Source organism: Nicotiana tomentosiformis, chromosome 5 (assembly GCF_000390325.3).
Source record: "Nicotiana tomentosiformis chromosome 5, ASM39032v3, whole genome shotgun sequence".
Lineage (NCBI taxonomy): Eukaryota > Viridiplantae > Streptophyta > Magnoliopsida > Solanales > Solanaceae > Nicotiana > Nicotiana tomentosiformis.
This window is the reverse complement of record NC_090816.1, coordinates 72,274,321-72,288,735: the sequence shown is the minus strand read 5'-3', so window position 1 is coordinate 72,288,735 and position 14,415 is coordinate 72,274,321. Positions and strand designations below refer to the sequence as shown.

Here is a 14,415-nt window from a genome sequence, read left to right as displayed (position 1 = left end):
ATTCGTCCTCGAATGTTGATTGATGCACTTATCATTCTCATAACTCATAACTCTTGCGAATACTTTAATACTCTTCTTGCCATTTAGGCAACTGTTCTTTGAATAAACCCAAAGGCAAGGGCATCCCCCCCCCCCTAGGCCTCTTTCTCGCACCACGATTTGTGGTCGAAATTCTTCCAATCTCGTAACTCTTACTACCTTCTGTCATGCAGTCTGTATTACTTTATCCTTGTATGTGCGCCTATGAAACTCTCACTACTAGAAATATAGTCTTTTCCCACGGACATATCGGTGGGAAACCCGTGTGAAATTTGACTATTCCCACGACATTCCGAGGGGAGACGCTCAGTGGAAAAAGGGCTGGTGGGTAAATAGTTTTCCAGGAATGTCGTGGGTAATTCCCACAGAATTTCCCAGGAAGCATTTCACGTGCACTTGGTGGGGTCACATAGTGGAATTTTCCATGACAATATTGAAAAAAGTAAGAAAAAATAATAATTTAATTTTCTTAAATTTCCCACCATCTCTGTGGGAAGTATTAAAATTAATTTAGCAATTTTTTAATTTATCCATGATAGTAGTGGAAAATATGCATAACCCGAAAATAAATATATGAACATTCCCACGAGATTCAGTGGGAAACATTGAAATTCTGGGGAAAATGAACAAAAATTTTCACAGCATTGGTGGGAAATCTGGAAAATATTTTCATGGCCAATTCTGTTTTTAGAACTACCTGCCAAACTGAATGTACACCACCTGCTAAACTGAATATACAACCAACAATACAAGACTAAATACAATTAAGCATTCAAATACCAAACTCAACATTCAATCCAATTCATTTCATAAACAATATCTAATTCAATCCATTTCATAAACAATATTCAACTAAACAGAGTAGAACAAAAACTCAAAAAATTCAAAATTCAATATTCAACATCCAAAGTACCATCCAAGATAAATTAATACAAGCAACTACTCCTTAATTATCATCAGATGGTGCCGGAGAACGAGGCAGAGGAAATGCACTAGATGCTAAGAGAGAGTTTATCTGAGACTTGAGGCTTTCAACGTCACTAGTGACAAGTCTTAATGTCTCGTCCTTTCGCCTCATTTCTTCCTCCCTTTGCCTTTCCTCTTCCTCTCTTCGCCTATCTTCTTCCTCCCTCCGCTTCGCCTCTTCCTCCCTTGCAACCCTTTCTTGCATATACAACTCAGTAATATTCGCCACCTTGTTATTCAATTGCTCAAACTCATCCACATCAACCGAGCAATGTGAGGAAAAATAAGAATCACATAATCCAGAAGTACGACGACTGAGACTAAACTCTGATCCAAGGCAGTAGACTCTCCCCTTATGCACGCCACCAACTGCCTTAATCCACATTTTCATGAGCTCTTCTTGGGTTGGTTTGATTGGCCTACCTTGATCATCAGTCGACTGACTTTGAATAAACTCCTCCAAGATTTGTTTGAAATTATTTTGTAAAAATATTACAATTATTATAAAAGTAAATTTTATTAAAGAAACTTATGCAAGTGTAATCTACAGCGTTGTTATCTTGGATATTATTTTGAAAGATATTATTAGTATCAATAAAAGATGGAGAAAAAGAGTCAGAAAATAAAGTGTTGTCAAATACAAATAATTCAGAAGACATTGAAATTGTAATCTTGGAAATGATAAAAATGAACTTTCCCTTTTCTTGTTCCTTCTAGTGTGGCTACAATAGTAATACACAAAGTTATTGAAGCAGGACTAAAATGTACAAAAAAAGTAAAATTGTAGGGGGGGTGTTTATTTAATCAGAGGAAGATGACAAGAAATTTATTTCTGTCTGATTTTGCTCTGATTTACTGAAGAAAGGTGAAACAGTAGGTGTGTACTATTGATTTCTTTCTCTGAACTCTTTAACCAGTGATAGGCAGAACACACTATACACAATCTATAAACCATAAGAATAATCATATCTGAGATCAATAAGCAAACAGAAACCCAATTATGATATACTAGCAACACTATCAAGCAAACTTCATACAAAATCCAAAATTGATAATAATATTAATTGACCAGTAATAGGTATTGCCCAACTGAAGCTAAGTATCTAGACTCCATGGCCAACAAACTTTGCCAAAAATAATATAAGGTAGGGGTTAAGTTTTATCAGTTTGAAGCACATATAACCACTAACTTGCAAGACATTTTCTCGTTACTAGGCTTGGATATGGCATTTTAACAATTCTCTTTGATCTAACTTTTTTTGTTGATATGTCATATTTTGGTCTGATTTCACTGTAACAGATAGTACCTACTAAGGTAAGGTGTTGGTTTTCTGTTGCGAGAACCTTAAGGAGAAGGCAAGTTTTGAGGAATACAAGATTGCTCTTTGTTAGTAAGAACTAAGATGTTAAGGGAATATCTTGGTCTCTCAAGAGCCACACCCGTCCATTTTGATGATACTAGTTATTTTACTCTGTGTAGAAGCTTTTTCATGACCACTCAGAGTCACACTCATGATATGAAGCCTAGTGCTTTTATTAATAACAGATCCTTTTCTCTAAGTTACTAAGTACATGCAATTGCAGAACCAAGACTCAAAAAGAACAGGTGCATAGTACATAAATCATTTACTGATGAACAAAATGCAAATATTGAATTTCTAGACTCATAGGGAAGTAAGAATTACAATTTGAGAAACTCAAAAATATCAACTTAAGCCCTTAAAATGCATGATACTAGCGGATAGCAAGGCATATTAAAAAAGCAAAAGAAATAGTTTAAGAACCAACAACCTACAGAACCCTTGTAAATTTGGACGGCCTTGTTTAGCCACTATGTTACATAAGTCATAATTATTTTTAAGATTAGTGAATACAATGAAAAATCCACATTCACGAGTATTTTGTGCTGAACTTTCTGCCTAGCTTTTATAATTCTTTTGTTTATTATGTTAACAAATATATGTGAATAATATTGTTAATCTTACATAGGTTGTCTCAGCGCGCATCTCGACCCAAGTTGTTTTTGTTCCATCCTTCAACTTCTTCATGTGGGTCTCCTCAAACACCTCATCATTAGTAACTGGTCTTCCTTTAGCCTTTTCCTACAAAATAAAATATATTAAAAAATGATAATTAAAGTAGTTATAAATCAAGAAAAATATAATAAACACATTACCAATCTTCTTCAATGAGCCGCCATACTAATTGAACTCCCCCCCCCCCCGTGTGCACAGAGCCACCCTTGTCGGACATACGGGCTGCCCTTCCCTGGCGACTCTTCTTCTCAAATTTCGGAGATTTCCAATATTCAAGAAGTTTAACCCATATATCATCAAGAATCCAAGTTGGCCTCACATTATTTTCTCGAGCAGTCTGAAGCATATCAGACAACCTATCAGAATATTTCTTAAAAAAAAAGGTTCGTACTTCTGCCTCAAGATCACGTGACCATGCACACTTTATCTGCAAATAAAACATGTTAGATTGAATAAAGTGAGCTAAAATAAAGTAATGATTAATTTTACCCTAAATTCAGCAAACATTCTGTCCCTAATGTGACCAGAACTTGGTAAAGATGTAATCTCAACTTTATGGAATTTCACACAACTCCTTACAATCTACATAAATAAATTAGTATATTCCTTGGACGTTAATCAATAGCTTACTTGAATTACTCATCATTTAGTATATTCCTTTATCCACAAAATAAACAAATTTGATTCAAGGAAAAAACAAGGTTTATGATTTCTTGCTTAGGTCGATCACAAAGTGCATGTGAACTACTGCAATAAACCCATGTACACAAATAATAAATCATATTTTACCATTATATTACCATTCTAGTTGAATAGTTGACAGACAGATTATATTTATATGTGTATATTAGATCCTCAAGATAGCTTACATCTTTAACCCTTTCTCCAATACCAACTCATCACAGACCAACGATGGAAAATGGAAAACATCGTGTTTGCATGGAATCAAAACTAACAATCACTTCTGAAAGTTATGCTAGCACATTACTTGGCACATTTGTCAAACGATCATAGTCTTAGATCTAATTGTTTTTAGTAGAACTCCAGCGTAACTAAAGAATATAATTGAAAATTTGACTTTCATGGTAGTTTCAAGTTAAATGACAGTTGCAAAAGCTAAAAACACATTTTAGCTAATATGATGGTAGAAGCCAAGCTCACACTGAGATACTGAAAAATTGGATGAATGCACATGCACAAACTTCTTTTGCCTCTCTGTTTTCACATGCCATGAAAATCAAAATGGCAATTCAGATGTAAAACAACAATATTATTTTGATTAAACCTGTATGCATTTAGTTGAACAAACCGTTGTTGTTGTACTCTCATAATTACCATCACATTTTTTCAAACCTAGGGTTTGAAATAGCAGAAAATTCCTAAATTTTGATATAAAAGACTTAGGTTTATGTCTCTAAATCCCTAAATTTTGACAGAAAATCCCTAAATTGTGCTCTATAAGACATAAAAGACTTAGGTTTAACAACAATAATTTTTTCAAACTTAGGGTTTGAAATAGCAGAAAATTCCTAAATTTCGAAAAATCAAAATCGAAAAAGGAGAGGGTGAGAGAGAGAAAGGGTGAGAGAGAGAAGGGTGAGAGGGAGAGAGAGAGAAAGATAGAGAGTGTTACCTGGGAAGGGAGTGAGCTCGAGGTGAAGAATTGGTCTTGGAGCGGAGAGGCAGAGGCATAAAGGCAGAAAACATGAAATATACCGAGATTCACAATAAAACTTTCCCACAACATCCCTAGGAAATCTCTGTGGGAAAACCTTTTCAATAAAACATAAAAATTCAAAATTCAAAATTTTTCGTTCACGCGGAATTTGTGGGAATATTTAAAACTGTTTTTTTATATTTTTCCACTATTTTTCCTGGGAAAGTTTTTTAGTTTTATATAATTATATTTTAATGACTTTTTCCACATAATCAGAGGGAAGTAAATTGCACGCATTTTTGCACCAAAACGTTCCCACGGATACTCAATGGGAAACGTTATTATTTTTTGATGGAAAAGAAATTTCACTTTTTCCACTGAGTTTCGGTGGAAATTTCCACTGACAATTTATCCGTGAGAAATTTCAGTGGAAAAATGCTGTATTTCTAGTAGTGTCTTCTCTCCTCTTTCCTCCAGCTTTTAGCCAATCTCTAGGTTGCACTTTGCAAACATACACAGAGCTTGATAAAATGTCCCTCTGGGCATCTGTAGGTATACTGAAGTTCTTCGCTCGGTTCTTTATCGAATTTACGAATATTGTTATACCTTATTTCATAGATTCGCTTATCCATTCGTATGACTTTACTGCATCTAGGTAGGTGATACTATACCATAACTCTTACTTCGATTTATCGTTATTGAGATCTGCTACCAACTCTAGGTTACTCTCGTTGCTTATCTTTAAGACTGATGGCCTAATCTCATCTCATACTTTGTAACTTTTATCCATCCCTTGTTGATTCACCTCAATATTGATCTATGATCTACAACTGATAACTTGAGCTCTTATGTAACACGGCCTCTAGGGCTCACGTCTTATCGGGGAACATCTAAAATGATTAGACTGATCCACCTGGGGGCGATACCATGCTTCCATAACCGTATTTTATAGTATCCCAATGTGATTCACCTTATGTGGGTAATTTAATCCCGTATAATTTGTGAAATATTCTTCAAGTCATTACTCAATTGAAGGCCCAAACATCATCCTTTATCCATCATAATTACACCCTCATTCTATTATCAGGGAAGAATTCCATCTCGTGTAAATGCTATTAGTCTTAGACTCCTTTGAGTTCATTCAAGCTATACTGAGCTTTCTATAACTTAAAGAAACCATCAGCTTTCTTATTTTCATGAGATTAATCCCGAGGACTTATCCATTCTTATCACCTTCTCACTCGCCCTTTCTTATCCTTACTCCTGTCTTCCTAAAGCCTTATCGCTTTACCATACTTTAGCTTGTGACCCACACATATCTATTTATACTACTCACAATCTTCCTTCAGCTTGCTTGCATCATAGATTTCTTTGTGTTATTTTGGAACATCAAGCGAGACATCGCATCGTCTCTAACTCTTATTTACTCTCTTAAGTAGATCTCTCGGTAATTGGAACCCATAGGCTGGAAGATATGCCACTGTCGACGTTGCTATTGATACCGAACTCTAGCGCTTCTAGCCTTCTATACGAAGTATGGACTATTTCCAACCTTCTGCATATGAGTATCTTGTACGTTGTTCACTTTTACCTTACTTACCTTAAAATCTTGCATCACATCTTCTATTTCTTTTACGACCTCCCTTCCACATAGGTATAATTCACATCCACTACTTGAAGCTCTATTATTATACTTTCACCTCTGGTGAATACACAATCCGGTGGGAGCTTCGTACTGATTTCTTATGAGGCTGGTACTTTTCTAACTGGATTTATCGTAAAGCCACTATAGAATAGGGTTGTTATACTATCTCTCTTGGACCTCTGATATTAAGAGTAATTCTCCAATGTTCTCAATCACGATTTCTATAATTTTTTGGGTTCAATAATTAGACTCCTGATTTACTTAGATGATGCAACTCTTTAGTTTCCTCTTCCCTCTGATCAACCTTTATGTAGGCTTAAGCTATCTTCCGATCTATGACTCATGGTATTAGTTATTACTTTAGCCTTTCATAGGCGCTATGGAATATCCATGATATAATCCTTTAATAATTCGATCTATGACCTGGGCTCAATTCTTTCTTTTAACTTATACCAGAATCTTCCACGGCTGTATATGTTGCATGTATAACACTCCAAACTCTTAAGTGTGTCCATAACATAACTAACTCTGGATCATTGATCGAATAATTCCTTTTGTTCCTTCTCAGTTTTCTTTAAACGTAAGCTTTTACTTGTCATGGTCTTTCTTCCCCCTTTTGTGTGCATATTTAGCTTATCTTAGTGCCCATACATATTGGAGTTCCATACAACTCATATGATCGATCTATTGATTCATTTGTAACCTCCTGTATAGCTATAACTAGGCTCTTCCTGAATCAACTGCTAACTACTTGTTGGACCATTCTCATATCAATATTCTGCGTAATCTTTATTGGATTATTTCCTTTATCTTAACTTAACTCTCGTACTGGCTCCTTATCTATTAATAACATTTCGGACAGGAACCCTTACTTCATCTCCTTAACGTCGTATTTGCATAATGTTCTGGAATCGTAGCATATCTGTAGGCTTTGGATAATTTCAATCTCATCCCCTTTTCATTTTTATCGTATTCTTCCTTTAACATTTCAAAATTGCTAGAACCACTTAATTCTGACTTAATGCCACATCACTCCATATTCCCCCCTTTAGAGGAGTACTAAGAGCTGAAGCCACGAGGATCTACCTATAGATGTTTTACCTCTTCATCTTTGGCGTCGTTTCACAACATCAATGACCCTTACTCGCCTTGTGGCAATCCTTCTGTACCAAGGATAACAAATTCCCTTACTCGCAACGGTGACACTTAGTGCAACTGGCACATACAATCCCTTAAGCTTAACTTTGTTCATATTGCTTGCTTTAGGGAAGCGTCTTCCTGAATGACCATTCTCTGAATTTCTCATGAATCGTCTTCTGTTGTCCATTCTATTATCGCCGCAACGCAAATCTGAAATTCTCATGATGCTGACCACTATCAAATCACTCAGCCCCTAATTCATGTTTAGTTTATCTTGTTCACCAGCACATACTGATTGTTATTATTCTGAGGTCTAACTTTTCCTTCTGGTAGTCTTGTTAGAGTCACGAACTTATTTCTCAAAGTGAGGATATGACGTTATGGCCTATACTCTTTTGTTGTCTCAAGGCTTGTCACTTCTCGTATTTCCCTTCACTTGACTATAGACTCTGTAATAGTATTATTTTTTTGATATACCGTTGTCATCCATGTATCACGTCTTACTCATAATGCTCCATTAATTCTCTTCTTATTTCTTGCTAACATTTCTGTCAATCACTTTATTCCGAAAACTCGAACAAAATATTCTTTTGCTTTTAGACCCTCTTTCTCCATCCATTGGCTCCTCGAATTGTCTAACATTCTCTTTCTTCCAGAGATGGGAGCCACACTAAGATAATATTTATCCCTTCCAGGCTTCCAGTGCTTATCTTTGTAGTACTCATATCTAGCTGTACTATTTTAGGGTGCACCATCGAGGTGTCTCACAAGGAGATCCATTACCACGTTTGCACTATCCTTCAGAAATGTCTACTAACTTTACCAATCCATCCACTATTTTGGGTTACTCTGTCCCCAGCCGTGTCCTGATAACTCGTCCTTCTCTTAAACTATGTTTGAGCTCCTGTAAGGACCCGTAATAATTTAAACCAAAAACTCGGGGGTTCGTGGTGCAAAGATAGATTCCTGGATTGAACAGTACCCCACGGACTTAGAGGAAAATATTTCGCAGAAGGACGCATTTCTGCGGCCCATTATGCGGCCGCATAATGGCCGCATAGTGAAGCAGTACATTGGCCAATTTGAGGTCAGCTTTGCAGTCGATTATGCGACCGCATAACCACTATGCAGACCGCATATCGATCGTATAATCCCTCTTTAGTTTTTGCGGAGGGAGTTCTGCAGTGCATTATGCGACCGCAGAACGAATATGTGGACCGCATACTGGTCGCATACCTGGGCCGTAAGTTCAAGCCCCTAAGGGCCATTTCTGCGATCACTTTGCAGACCGCATAACTGTTATGCGGTCGCATATGCAACCGCAGACCTGTGTCGGGACACCCATTTTCTTAATTTAAAACGTGACCCCCATTCCGTTAAAACACCCCTTTAGTCCATTTTGAAGCTCATTTCTCATATTTATAGTGAGAGAGAGAGAGAGAGGGTTCTAGAGAGAGGACCTAATTTTCATCAATTAATCTTCAACCATCACTCAAAGCTTGGAAATACTCAAGTAGAGCACCAAATTCTTCATCCAAAAAGGTAAGATTTCATCACCCCAGCTCTTAATTTCAAACATAGCTATAATGGGGTACTAGGGTAATACTTCATTGGTGTGAGAGTGGTTCATCTTGCATGCATGTGATAAAGAGTGTGGGAAAATAAAAAATAAAAAAAAAGGTGAATTAGAACTATGAACATTTTCCTAATTTTGGGTTCAATTTGTATATTGCAAAAATAGATTGAGGTTGCTAAGGGTTCCGAATAATTGTAGAGTCTAAAGAAGCGCAATTGAGGTATGTATGGCTAACTCTTTTCTTCTTATAATCGAACTCCTGCTATCCGAATAATTGGTGTAAGTTCCAACTTGATCACACTAGAATTGTTTGCCTTAGTATGTTGGATTGAAAGATTCATGTTCCCTAATTATTTTAGATGGTACTTATCAACATGAATGATGATATTATTTGAACTAATATAAAGGGAAAGACTTGAACTGTAAAATGTTCTCAAGTGCCAAGAACTACTTAATAAACTAGGCTGTTTGTGCCATGTAACGAAAGATGGGAAAGAGTTGTGAATTGAGTGAACAATTGAAAGAGTTTATCTCTCAAGTGAGATAGCTTAGCCGATCGGGCCGAGATCGGACGCCATGCTATACACATGGTGGCATTTGTGTTGGAATTATTGATTTACATTGTGGACATGGATATGTCTCACTTGAGATGGCTTAGCCGGTCGGGCCGAGACCGGACTCTATGTAAAAATACGGTGGCATTGTGAGTTGTGGCTTTGGCACTAAAGATTATTAATCTAAAAAGATGGAAAGATTGAATTGGAAACTATGTGACCCTTACTTGGTGTTTTCTTTGTATTTCTATGAAACTCTTATTGATTTTTATGACTGCCTTCTCTTTGTTTCACTGTTCATTCTACTAAGATTGGTGTTTGCCTTACATACTAGTACTATTCAACAGTACTAACGTCTCTTTTGCCAGGGGCGCTACATCTTTGAATGGATGTAGGTGGTTCCATCGCAGATAGTGCCGATCACAGATAGTGGTGATCTCTTTCTCTCCTCACAGCAGTCTTGGTGAGCCCCATTTCTCCCAGGGGTCATGTAGTCCTTATTTTGTATAAGTTTTCATATTTTGAGGTATAGTCGGGGCCTTGTTGTCGGCATTGTCATGTTGCTCTTTTGTACTCTTAGAGGCTCCGTAGATGTTTATGTGGGTCATGTATGTATGTTGGGGTGGTAGTTGGATAGAGTTGTATTTTGGGAACTCAACTATGGCACAATGTGTATAGGGAAAAATGAACTAGCAATGTTTATATATTTTTTTTAATTGATCTCTCCCCTGTTTTACAAATGGTGATGTGATCCCGTTTTGGATTATGAATAAGTCGGGTAGGAAAGGTTTAATAGGCTTGCTCGACCGGGTTCACTCAGTTAAGCGCCGGTCGTGCTCCTCGAGGTTGGGGCGTGACAGCTCCCATAGGGCATAACTGAGATCGGTGTGGCCGATTGTACATACATCTGTCAATGTTGAAGGTAACTAAAAATGCTTATATCTCCCTCCATGAATGGTAAATAATGATAATCTTTATTAACTGGGTATCTCGTACCTTTCTTCATCTTGCTTCTTTTACTTCTTGAAACTTGTATTTATCTTCTAAATCTCTCATTGTCTTTCACCATAAAGGTGGATAAATATTCTTGACTTAAGGCTCCTTATCAAGAGGCTTACACGTCTTAGTACACACATGATCTACTGAAGACCTTACATTTACTCATCATAAACATCATAAAAAAAATTGAGTCCCTCTGACTTAACTCTTCCATAGCCACATTCAATCTCATACCAACTGTAGGTATCATCTTATTATGAATGAAATAGAAGCTAGGAGTTTGAATTCTTATAAGTGAGCTCTACCACACGATCTAGAGTAAGAAGAAAGAGTGACATTCCTAAATGTCCCGTAGCCTTCTGCTTATAAGTGTGGTGCACAACACACCCATAAACAAGACTCTACTAGACATGGCTTGTAGACTCCCTAGGTTAAAACTGCTTTGATACCACTTTTGTCATGACCCAAACTGATGAGCCGCGATGGGCACTCGGTACCTTACTCAAGTGAGTACCAATATAACGTATCTTTCTTATTACATCATCATATACATGTGACATACGGGCCTAATAGGCCAACATGATCATTTATAAACTCAAAACATAGGCTGACAAGGCCGTACAATCTTTCACGTACACGACATCTGTCTACAAGCAACTAAGAATCCATAATTTTCATAAAGGTCAGGACAGAGTCCCGCCATACCAAATAATACACGTCTAAATCATACTAATCAAACAAGCAACTCTGAAGCAAATGGAGCGCACCAACATCATCCGCTGAGCTGATAGCCTACTTGGAGGGCTCTCGACCTGTCTATTGGGACCTGCGGGCATGAAACGCAGTGTCCCCAGGCAAAAGGGACGTCAGTATGAATAATGTACCGAGTATGTAAGTCACATAAATAAGTACATAACAGACATGGAAGAAATATAAAGTAAATGACTCAACCTCTAAGTCTGGATAACTCTGTAAATCATGAAATAATTATAGTGTCATGCATATGCGTATGAATGTCATGTCGTGCATAGGTACATGTTTCATAACATCATCAAGTCTCTGAGGGCATCCCATCATATCATCTCAGCCAATGTGGGTAAAATCATCAATGTATACCAGATGATCAGGTGGTGGTGCGTATATAACGCCATAACCGCTCCCATATCCCATATACATATACATACATTTATATATACGTATATAACGCCATCTGGTCATGAGTCAATGTGTATGTATAAATGCATGAAATGCATATGAAATACTTTAATAAAATCTCTCGGTACGTCATAAGACCATTATGCCTCTGATTAATATCATGAAATAAACTTTACCAACTTACGTATTTTGAGACCCATGAATAGATGATAAAATAATATGACACATGGGGAATCCAGAACAAAAGCATCTCTAGTATTTCTATGAATAGAGTCATTTATGGAAGTTGTGTATTTGCTCGTTTCGTTCGTGTCGTATAGATCATGCCAAAAAGAAAGAAGGGATATCCTCAACATGCCTTAGCCGATTCTCTTGACAATCCCTCTAACACACGACAATTGCGATAACATGTAATCGGCGGATCGAAGTAGGGAAAAATATGTATCCTCCAATCTCTCAATTGATAGGAACATCTAGGCAAAAATATCTTCAATAACATAGTATTACCAACCAAAAGTATGACACACGATTCTGAAATGAAATTCTTCTTTAAAAGTAGGGAAACGATACTTTTGGAAATCCATCTAATGTCTTTAACACTAAAGTATTAGCAGCTAGCTCTTTTGGATAACGAATGAAAATAGTAGCAATTGGTTATGACAGCTTGTATTTATATAACAAAAGAGAACTTATCTTAGTGGGTGATGACTTAGCCAAGAACCCCTCAAATATGTACCACCTATCTTCATATCGTATGAGTCACTTGGTGACTTTATTAATCATTTCATGGGCTGCCATGTGGGGTCATTTGTCCCCACTTATTAATTATCTACAAATCCTTAATTACATGGTTAATCTCTTATTAAACTAATAATTAACCAATTACTCACATAATTAAGAATTATCTCAAATTACTTAGAATACTACTCTCTTTTAACACACCTTATACACCTTACTATCATGGTCATGGGATACCTTGTATGGTACTAGTCCATAAATACCAGGTATTTTAGCTCGGGCCATATTTTATCCCAAAATATCAAACTTCGACGAAATTTATTTTCTTCGATTACCTTACCCTCTCACCTTCATGAATTTACTTATCCCTTGTTTGAAATAGCATAATATTTGTAACCTCAAAATAATCTCATTCCCGAGCTTGCGTAGATTAACTTTACGACGAAACCTTAACGTACGAAAATGCGGAATATAACATCTCATTTCTAAGCTTATATCAATTACCTTGTGGCGTACTTCCATGTACAAAAACCTGGGGTGTAACATAATCAGCCGTGTGCTGAGCATTTAGGAAACAAGCAATGCTCTTGATGGCTCCACCATACACATAAAATATCATATGATTGAAGCAAAGAGCCACAAGCTAGTTAACATACTATTGGCCCAAGTAAAGGATAGTTTTAAAGATTGACAAAGGAACTCAGGGATGAACCAGGTCCATCACTGGTAGGCATAGACACGGGTAGATTCAAAGCACGTGAGATGCACATGCAGGAGATAAACAAAATCTGGCATAATAATAGATATCTCCTGATTGAAAAGATTACATAAATGATAAGGAGAAGAACTCCTTACTCAACGAGAACATTATCCAAGATAAGGAAGGAGTTAGGAGTTGAGATTAACTAGAACTCTTCCTCCAAAGAAGAGTAGCATTAGAACTCTAGTTATTTTCTACTCTACTAACTCTATAAATCGCATGATGTTCTCATTCTACAGGTGACGCACAAAAGCAGAAGTTAAATGTGAATTGAGAGCAAAATAGCAAGGCATTTTGCAAGCGGTTCATGTGTGAACCTGAAGCTACATAAACCAGATAGAAGAACCAGCTCCAAGTGTCTGTCTTCTATTCTAGTTTAATTGTAGTAGGTGTTTTCATATTGTTCCTTTCAGCTTTATCTAGAGGCAATTGTAATAGGTACTCAGAGTATTCAAGTTAGAGTTAACTTGAAGTTGTCGTAGCAGTTAGATGCTGGTTGCCACAACGGGATTAGAGTTAATCCAAGATTTACAAAAGTATTTTGTAAATGCAGTTTTTGGCTCAGTGATTTAGTGGAGAGTTTGGAAAAATCCTACTGGGAAGTAGGTCGTGTAGTTTTTTTCATCTTTTGAGCCAGGTTTTTTCCACGTAAAAATCCCTGTGTTCTTTAATTTTTGCATTTATTATTCCGCAACAGTAGTATAAGGAACACATAGAAGAACCAAGTCTTTCTATAATCTGTGCACGCGAAAAATTGGACACCACACAAATCAAATCACTCCTCCCCCCTCTTGTGTGGTATTGAAGTTAAAACATCAATTGGTATCAGAGCAGGTTATCCTTGAAGAGGCTAACACCTTAGGAGAAAATCAAGATGAGTGCACCACCTGGAAACTGGGAAGGTCAATCCACTGCTAGGCCACCACTCTTCAACGTCTAGTATTACTCTTGGTGGAAAATCAGGATGAGAGATCACATCATAGGAGAAGACTATAAGCTATGGGACATTGTCACAGATGGTCCACTGGCTACCAAGAAGATAAATGCCGAAGGAGAAGAGGTGCCAAAAACAAGAGCTGACTCCACTGCTGACGACTTGAGGAAATGGGAGAAGAATGCTAAAGCCAAAAAATGGCTTGTTTGTGGACTC

General features: G+C 37.0%; 1 long non-coding RNA gene across 2 annotated transcripts; it reads right to left on the bottom strand.

Moving 5' to 3' along the window:
- Positions 1 to 1,145: 1,145 nt before the first annotated feature.
- Positions 1,146 to 4,791, bottom strand: LOC117279038 (uncharacterized). 2 transcript variants are annotated; one of them, XR_011407854.1, is made up of 4 exons: positions 4,675 to 4,791; positions 3,182 to 3,468; positions 2,991 to 3,107; positions 1,146 to 1,424 (listed from the first exon to the last, which is right to left on the bottom strand). It is a non-coding gene; the product is annotated as an uncharacterized lncRNA (long non-coding RNA). The 2 variants fall into 2 exon arrangements; XR_011407853.1 differs by lacking the exon at positions 1,146 to 1,424 and having other exon boundaries at positions 2,815 to 3,107.
- Between the last annotated feature and the right edge of the window lie 9,624 nt (positions 4,792 to 14,415).